General features: G+C 35.1%; 1 long non-coding RNA gene across 1 annotated transcript; it reads left to right on the top strand.

Moving 5' to 3' along the window:
- Window positions 1-7,489: 7,489 nt before the first annotated feature.
- LOC136266402 (uncharacterized) lies at window positions 7,490-7,960 on the top strand. The gene is made up of 3 exons (XR_010706106.1): window positions 7,490-7,556; window positions 7,607-7,778; window positions 7,836-7,960. It is a non-coding gene; the product is annotated as an uncharacterized lncRNA (long non-coding RNA).
- Window positions 7,961-8,319: the final 359 nt, after the last annotated feature.

Genomic DNA, 8,319 nt, shown 5'->3' with positions numbered 1-8,319 from the left:
ACAGCATTAAAAGTATGTAATCCAGTCACTACAGAAAACAAGGACAATAACAATGATAGCTATCATAGGAAAGCCATAACATACTATTGTGAATCCGGCGACACCTTGAATTGTCAGCAAACATTATACACAAAAATAGTAAAGTCCATAATATGTGCATTCACGTACTATGGACACTATACACTTGCATCTCAGCTCAATGTTATGATTTGTTTGTGTTTAATCTGATGTGGCTTTCCATCATCCTGCAGGTTATTCACTGATAAAGAAATTAACTTACAGACAACAATTTTGCCATATCACAGGAAATGAGAATGTTTTCTACATAGCATTCCTACATAACAAGCGTATTGAAGTGTATATATCAGACACTGTAATCAAAGATTTGTGCAATGCACGTGCATTGTATTATAATTATGATTAAATGGATGAACCACATAAACTTTATTTTTATAACTGCCATGTTTACAATAATACTGCAAGTAGTTATGTACATATGCCTTTGTTGTCGTTTTGTGTTGGAGATGGGCTATGTACTTCTATTTCTCGAGAGTATACAGCTCACTATATATCTTAAACTGTACATTCCATGCCAATGTTAACATGTCTTCAATTGTAAATGTTGCTAGTGTTTCCCCTGATTGTGCACTAAAGCTATTGATTAATAACTGCAAGTTCAACCACAACCATATGCCAAGTATCATAACACAAAGTAGCAAGCTAGGAGTGAATTGGAAGCAGCTTGTTAGATTGTCCACTAAAAATGTTATCATCTCTTCCAATACACACAATGAAGGTAATAATATGATATCAATGTATAATGGAGAAATTCAGTGTAGTAAGACTACAATTACAAATAACACTTATTATGAAAACATTATAGAATTGAATTTATCTTACATGAACATTGCAGTTAAAGGTTATTTAGATATTTCAAACATTTATGCTAGACATGTTTTAACTAATTGGATCTGCGAAAACCCGACATAATGGCGCATTTTTCAAATCCTTTATTATTGAATATATTCCCCTCAGGCAACAATACCTCCCGCTCTTCTCATTACGCCGTATCGCCCTGATATTGTGATTCACAATAAAGAAAGTAATTCAGTAGCCTTATTGGAGCTTACTTGTCCCCTGGACTCTGATTGTCACCTTGAACTTGTAAGAGACCGTAAACTTAAAAAGGAAGAATATCAACTACTTTTGTCTGAGCTAGATCGCCTTGGCATTGTTAACTTTTTATGACACAATTGAGATGAGTGTATTGGGTCACTATCTGCCAAGTTCATTATCTTCTTTTCGGAACTGTGTGAACTTCATTCAAAATAATTTCACTATGTTAAAATCTCAATGTAAGAGAATCTTTGATTTAGCAGTGGCAATTTCAATATCCTCTTCTAGGAGAATATTTATGGCGAAGAGCTGCCAAGAATGGTGTGTGGACTTTTGAACATTGTGTTGGCAAGACATTTTTCACTATTAATTGTGTGTGTGTTTTGTTTTTTGTTAATTGTACTCCTTGCCATGCCCACCTGTGGGGCTTTTTATGCCCTATTTTTGTGGTAGCATGTGTCCGAGGACATTTGATTGTAATTGTTTGTGTCATCAATAATACTGATCGTTCTTCTCTCTTCCTTATAATCTAATTAGCCGAGTGTATGCTCTGGCCAAGTTTCAGCCTTGTATGTCAACAACTTTTGGAGTTACAGCCCTACAAAGTAGCAGCAACAGAAAGATCGATTTGTACAGCAAGTATTGGGAAAATATATTACAGCTGCTTACAAAAATGATTGTAACTTACAAACGCAATGCAGTACAGAGTTGTAACTTGCGCCATCGTGTTCGCCATGAATAGGGGAGTCTATTACGTGGTAGGATTTTCCACCTACCACCTTTCTTCACTACATACAGAGACGAAATCAGTGAAGAAAAATCGATCGCTTCGACGTGACGTAAACAAACGCCCATAACTCACGTATTCTTTAAGCTACTGCTACGAAACAAAGATTTTCGAACTCCCCTTGAGTAGGAGAATAAGATGATATCCATGTGTTTATCATTACACCCTTTCGTCACAAAGAACAAACCGTTTACAAATTTTACAAATATTTTTTCATTTACGCAAATATTTTACCCATTGCAATCAATAGCCTATATTATACTGAAAATTTAGGCTTGCGCCATTAGCTATGTCGGGTTTTCGCATATCCGGTCACCTATTGTGGAAGCTTGATATACTGTAATGTCTAAACGGAGCACTTTTCTAGCAGCTATATACAAACACAGTGTACTCAGTTTTGGCATGGGAACATACATACAGGGAGGAAACAAATCCTCTATGCTATTTTCAGTTTGGTCCGGCAACAAAACTTTCCAGATTTAAATGCACACATAGCTAGAAATATTACATAACATGTGCACTGCTCCCATGCATTTACTTGAATATGAGGTTTATTTTACACAATGTACATTGATTTATGGTGATACTAGTCATTATCTGTTTACTAACATTGTTAATATAACAAATATTGGGATAGACAAAAAGGATATAGGAATCATTCCTTCAAGTATTTGTAAGTGTACAAATTCATCTGAATATGATTGTACTTCACATGAACTTGGTGAAACATTTCCTGGACAAACCCTTACAACTAAATTAATTGTGCCAAGATTTCTACTAGAGAGAGATTCAGTGACTCTAACAGTTGAAACAGCTCACTTACCTGCAAATGGTTGTATAATTACAAGAACAACTGAGATGGTACAAATGCACACAAATATTGATTGTAATCAATATAACTATACTGTGTGGTCTGATAAGCCTGATTGTGAACTATACCTGAGTGCTGAAGGGATAACAGAGATATTCTATGTTAAATTGCTACCTTGTCCAGTAGGATTTCCTTACAGTATCAAGTACAAAGGTGCCATTGTGACAGGGTGTTGGATTGTGATGCTATTTCTGTCACTACATGTAATTTAGCTGATGGTACTATATTACGTCCTGCTAACAGTTGGATATCAGCTGATACTGTCAATGGTTCACACAGGTACCATGTCTCCTCTCAGTGTCCATTTGACTACTGTTTACCCTACTCATCATACCTCAACCTGTCCTCTCCTGACAAGCAGTGTCAGTTTAACAGGTCTGGTGTGTTATGCGGACATTGTCAACAAGGCCTCAGTGCCATGTTTGGTTCATCACAGTGTAAAATATGTTCCAACATCTACTTGTTTATCATAATACCTATAGTAATATCAGGTATTGTGCTGGTAATGATGCTATTTGCATTGAAGTTAACTGTTATTAATGGAACTGTCAACACTTTCATCTTCTATGTCAACATCATCAATACAAGTCATTCAACCTTGTTACCAAACTGCATGCCATTCACTTACGTATTTGTGTTCATTTTTAATTTAGACTTATTAATTGAGACTTGTTTCTACAGCAACATGACAAATTATTTTAAAATATGTTTACAATTAGCATTCCCACTCTACCTCATTATGATAGCTTTAGCACTAATCATTGGCAGTCGTTATTCAAGTAAAGTACAGAGGCTTACAGCACGAAGAGGTTTACATGTGCTTGCCACACTCTTCTTACTGAGTTATACTAAAATCTTATCAATGGTGTGTCAGGTCTTGTTCTTTTATACTCAAACTACTCACCTCCCCAGTAATCACACTGGTCAATAGATACAAGTGTTGAATTGTTTGGAGTCAAGTTCACAATACTGTTTGTGATTTGTTTACTTAATATTTTAATACTAATACTATTCAACACTCTCCTTCTGTTTGCAAGGTTTTTATTGAGATTCAAGTTTGTTAATAACTTTAAGCCATTACTTGATCCATATTTTAGTTCATACAAGGACAGATTTTTGTACTGGACTGGATTACAGCCTTCAGTCAGAGCTGTGTTCTTCAGTTTGTCAGCTGTCAACAATCAAATCAGTCTTTTTGGCGGAATAGTCATGGCAGGAATTTTACTTTGTTCATAAGGTATGGTACAACCATTTAAAACCTTATTCAACAATTTACAAGAATCACTGGTCCTACTTAACCTCTTATTAGTGTATGTAGCTGCATTGCACAATTATTACAACAATGTCAATACTGCATTAGCAGAGTATCTCATCTTGGTAGTACTAGTGTATTTCATACTTTTCATGATGTACACCTGTCTAACTACACTGTGTGGTAGTACAATTCAGCGTCTAAGGGATGTTACCAGGTATTATCTTAGAGCTTGGAAAGTATTTAAGAAGAGTCAAAGTATATCTTTTGATTTGAGATCAAAGAGCATAGAAAATGAAATTCCAGACATAACTTTTAATTATAAAGAGCTCCGAGAGCCTCTTGTTGCAGTGAATGATTAGATGCAGTATATATATATATATATATATATATATATATGTACTTGGCTGATTAAGAAAACTAAAGATAACAATGTTAAACAATAATTTATTATTACATCATGCATAATTATAGTTTCATTAATTTGCATATATGCATAAAAATTTGCTGTTATGTGTGTTGACATGTTGACATGTTGACGTGTTGACGTGTTGTTTTGTATGCATTATATTGTAACACGATGAAGCTATCAAGTGAATGAAGTAATTTCTCAAACAACTAGATGATTTTATTGTTTTATTCACCATGTCACAAATATGTATGTCCATGCAGTATTTGAATGAAGTACAAATCAGCATATCAGTATTATCAGTATATTAGTGAAGTGGTTGGACCAAAATACCTGACAGAAAGTAGGCCGAAATCTTTGGTTTATTAGGGAGCTAAATTTTCCTTTAATACATGATAGTTTAGCATCATGAACATTATCTATATTGTTCATAGGACTAATGGTTCACCTCCAGAGTAAATTTTACACATAATTTGTCATTATACATGATAGTCTTTTCCTGTATGTTGCATAAGTGGTCATTACTTAAAGATGGGGTGACGGGTCAGCAAAGAGTGTATAGTATTATCAGTTTAGGTTGAATACACAGGAAGTACCAAATCCCATGGCTAGGTAGCTGCTGTGGCTCCTTTAGTTTTATAAATGCCTTACAGGAGGATCAAGTTATCATGATTATTTTTCTGCATTCAACAGAGTTCTAATGTAATGTCAATACTGTTAAGAGAATTTGCAAGTAAGCACACAATGGACAAACTACAGGTATAAAACAGTTAAGATAATTTACAGACTGCCTAACTCTATAACTTACATAGCTTATCTTGGAAGATGTGATTACTGCCCTCAACATCTTACACAACAATCCAGCACCGCCTATTCTTGTACGTACACTGTAATACAGCATTCAAGGGTACCCAACCTGCTTCAACTTTTGGCAATTAGACTATCAGTAAGTATTCATTTCATATAATCTATATCTATATAGTTGCAGAACACACACACTCAATCACACGATCAATCGTGCTTTCTTACGTAGTAGAGTTGTTTTCATAGCATTTCTTACATAACTGTACTGAATTTTTGACTTATCTATAAGTAATAATCCCTACAGGTTCATGTGGCTCACAAAAGAAGCTACTGTAGCACTAGATTATACATCATTAATTTCATACTTGTTCTACTTCGGGTCAGGCTCAGATATATATGTACATAAAGCAGATGATCATACCAAGATGTGACCCAGTTGACCTGACCTGGTTTCAACACTGGTATATATATTGCTTGACTGACTTTACAAATGTGACCGAATTTTGGAAAATCACCCATATGGGCGTATTTGACACCTAAAATATTTAATGATCAAATTACAAACGTTAAGTGCAAATCTACTTGTTGATGGTTTTAAGCCATTCTCAATGCCTTAAATTACAAGAAAATTCTTGAAATATTTTTAGAACTGTTTCCTGCTCTTATTAGCAACCCACTAAACCTGGAAATTCTAATTATTTCATGTGCGCCCATATGGGTGATTTTCCAAAATTTAGTCACAAATTGTCCTATCGCACCTGAACAAATATTGCATGCAACAAGTCTCAGTGGTGTAGTTCCATTATCGGTCATTTTAATGAAGGATATTCTACAATAAATCGGTCAGCTATTTCCACAACTGACATCAAAAGGGAAAAACTGGGCAGTGGTAAGAGACCGACATTGATTCTGCTTGGGTATTATGTCCTCCTGCCTTGACTTCAGTGAAGTTCTAGGCCACTCCAATAGATTCGATTCATAGTTTCCCATTTCCCACCTGCATGTTCAGTATGGCTGTATTCATTATGCTGTTAACTGACTTTTTTATTCATTGCTGATTACATGATTGTATAGCAGTATAATTATTTGCAATAATTCAGAGTCATAACCAACGTAGCTTTCACTGTTTTCATGCTCTTAGTCTATACTTTCTTGCCTCTGTTGTGTGGGTTGTACCGTCAAACCTCTCTAATCAGACACTCAATGGGAGCCCTTTTCCACACCCTTTTTTACAGCTTGGCTGTTTTTGATTAATTGAACAGCCCTAACCAACCTATACACACATACGTACATACACATACTAGTATACTTATTATAGGTTGTGGAATACCTGATGAACCTAAAAACAGAAGAGCTAGATATAGTGCTACAATGATTGGTGATGAAGCCATCTATATTTGTGATGAAAACTATGAGCTTAAGGGGGACAGTACCAGAAGATGTCAGAGAAATGGTTTGTGGAGTGGATCAGTTCCCGTATGTGAATGTAAGTCAATATATTTCTAGAGTTATTGTAAAGGCATAGATTATTCTATATTTTTCTTGAGAATTATCGAAATATGTGTCTATAGGTCGGTCATGTGGTATAATTTTCACCTGTTAGTCAAAATATTTCGGATTATTCTGTAGTCCATAGCATTGTAATAAGTCTTTTGTGGTATAAGTATTTGTTATAGCATGCCATTGTTTTGTTACAGTAGCACAAACACCATAAAATTGATCCTGCTATTTAACAATGTCTACTTATAAGCTTATGTAATATACACACGTACAACATTTGTGACTGGATTTTGAAAAATCAAAATCTATACTTTGCTGTGTCACCATTAAAGCACTTGTGCACCTGTTAAAATATTTCACAGAATTCATTGTAATTCACTGATTGATGATTCTAATCATTGTAAAGCTGATTAGTAGTTTTGGAACAACTCATTTTGATCATAATGTGACATTAAGGCTGATTTTCCAAAATCCGGTCACATTTCATGATTGCGTTTTGGTATACAATATTTATTTTTAGTTCACAAGTGCCCAATAGGAGGTCAGGTATTTACAGAAAGCCCTGAGTGCCCTGAAACATATGCTCAGCTACCACCAGAATTTACTCTACCTTGTGGTGGAGTATGTAGATGTCAGTGTAGCAGTGGTACGGTATTGGATGAGAAGATAAACAAGTGTGTGCTGCGAGACAAGTGCAGTACGTTAAGAAGTGTATTCCAATAACATTATTATGTAATTTTTAATTCATAGCATGTCCACCAAATTGTACACATGATTTCTGCAGCCGACTAGGAAACAGCAATAATCTATGTAGCCGGTAAACACACACTCCAACTAAGTAGGTTTTATAAATTCTCTTTGCTTTAGTCCGGATGTACATTCTTGTCCAGATGAATGCAGTACTACCTTCTGTCATGCGTGCTACTACTCTGAGACACAATTAACTACACCATCCAATTGTAGGGTATGTAGAAATGGTATAAAAGAGAGATGTCTTTGGCGGTGGGCTAACTGTGTTGAAAGAAATGCAGTTAACCAAGTAAGTGGGATTGAGGATGAGACATGTCTAGTTGTACTTTACACTGTTTTTATGCAGTGCACAGATTTTACTTGCAAGACTGAGCTAAATTTTCGATGTTATGATTTATCCCTCATGTACACCATCATGATCCAGGGTGATTGATGTGAACAGTTTACCATCACTCATCATCATCATCAAGTGTATTCTAGTGAATTGTAAATTCCATGTATATACCTTTAATAATAATAGTGTTCTCATATCCATCATTGCTGATATGGTGGATACTGTACGTGTATGGGAATATAAATCATGTAGGCTCATCCAATTGGTTGCTTTAACTAACTGTAATGAACTGTAAATCATTGAAGGACAAACAGTTCTTGGTTTCGCTAACTGTAAATTTCTAGTTTAAGAAATTGTAAAATTTGCAAGTAGACTCAATGCATCAATACAGAAAGGGACTTTGAAAGGCACTACATACAGTACGTAGAGTCATAGACTCAAATGTATAATATGCATACAACATGGTAGCTACTAATATGATGTGGTTTAGCAAAGA

Source organism: Dysidea avara, chromosome 9, assembly GCF_963678975.1.
Source record: "Dysidea avara chromosome 9, odDysAvar1.4, whole genome shotgun sequence".
Lineage (NCBI taxonomy): Eukaryota > Metazoa > Porifera > Demospongiae > Dictyoceratida > Dysideidae > Dysidea > Dysidea avara.
This window is presented reverse-complemented; position numbering and strand designations above follow the sequence as displayed.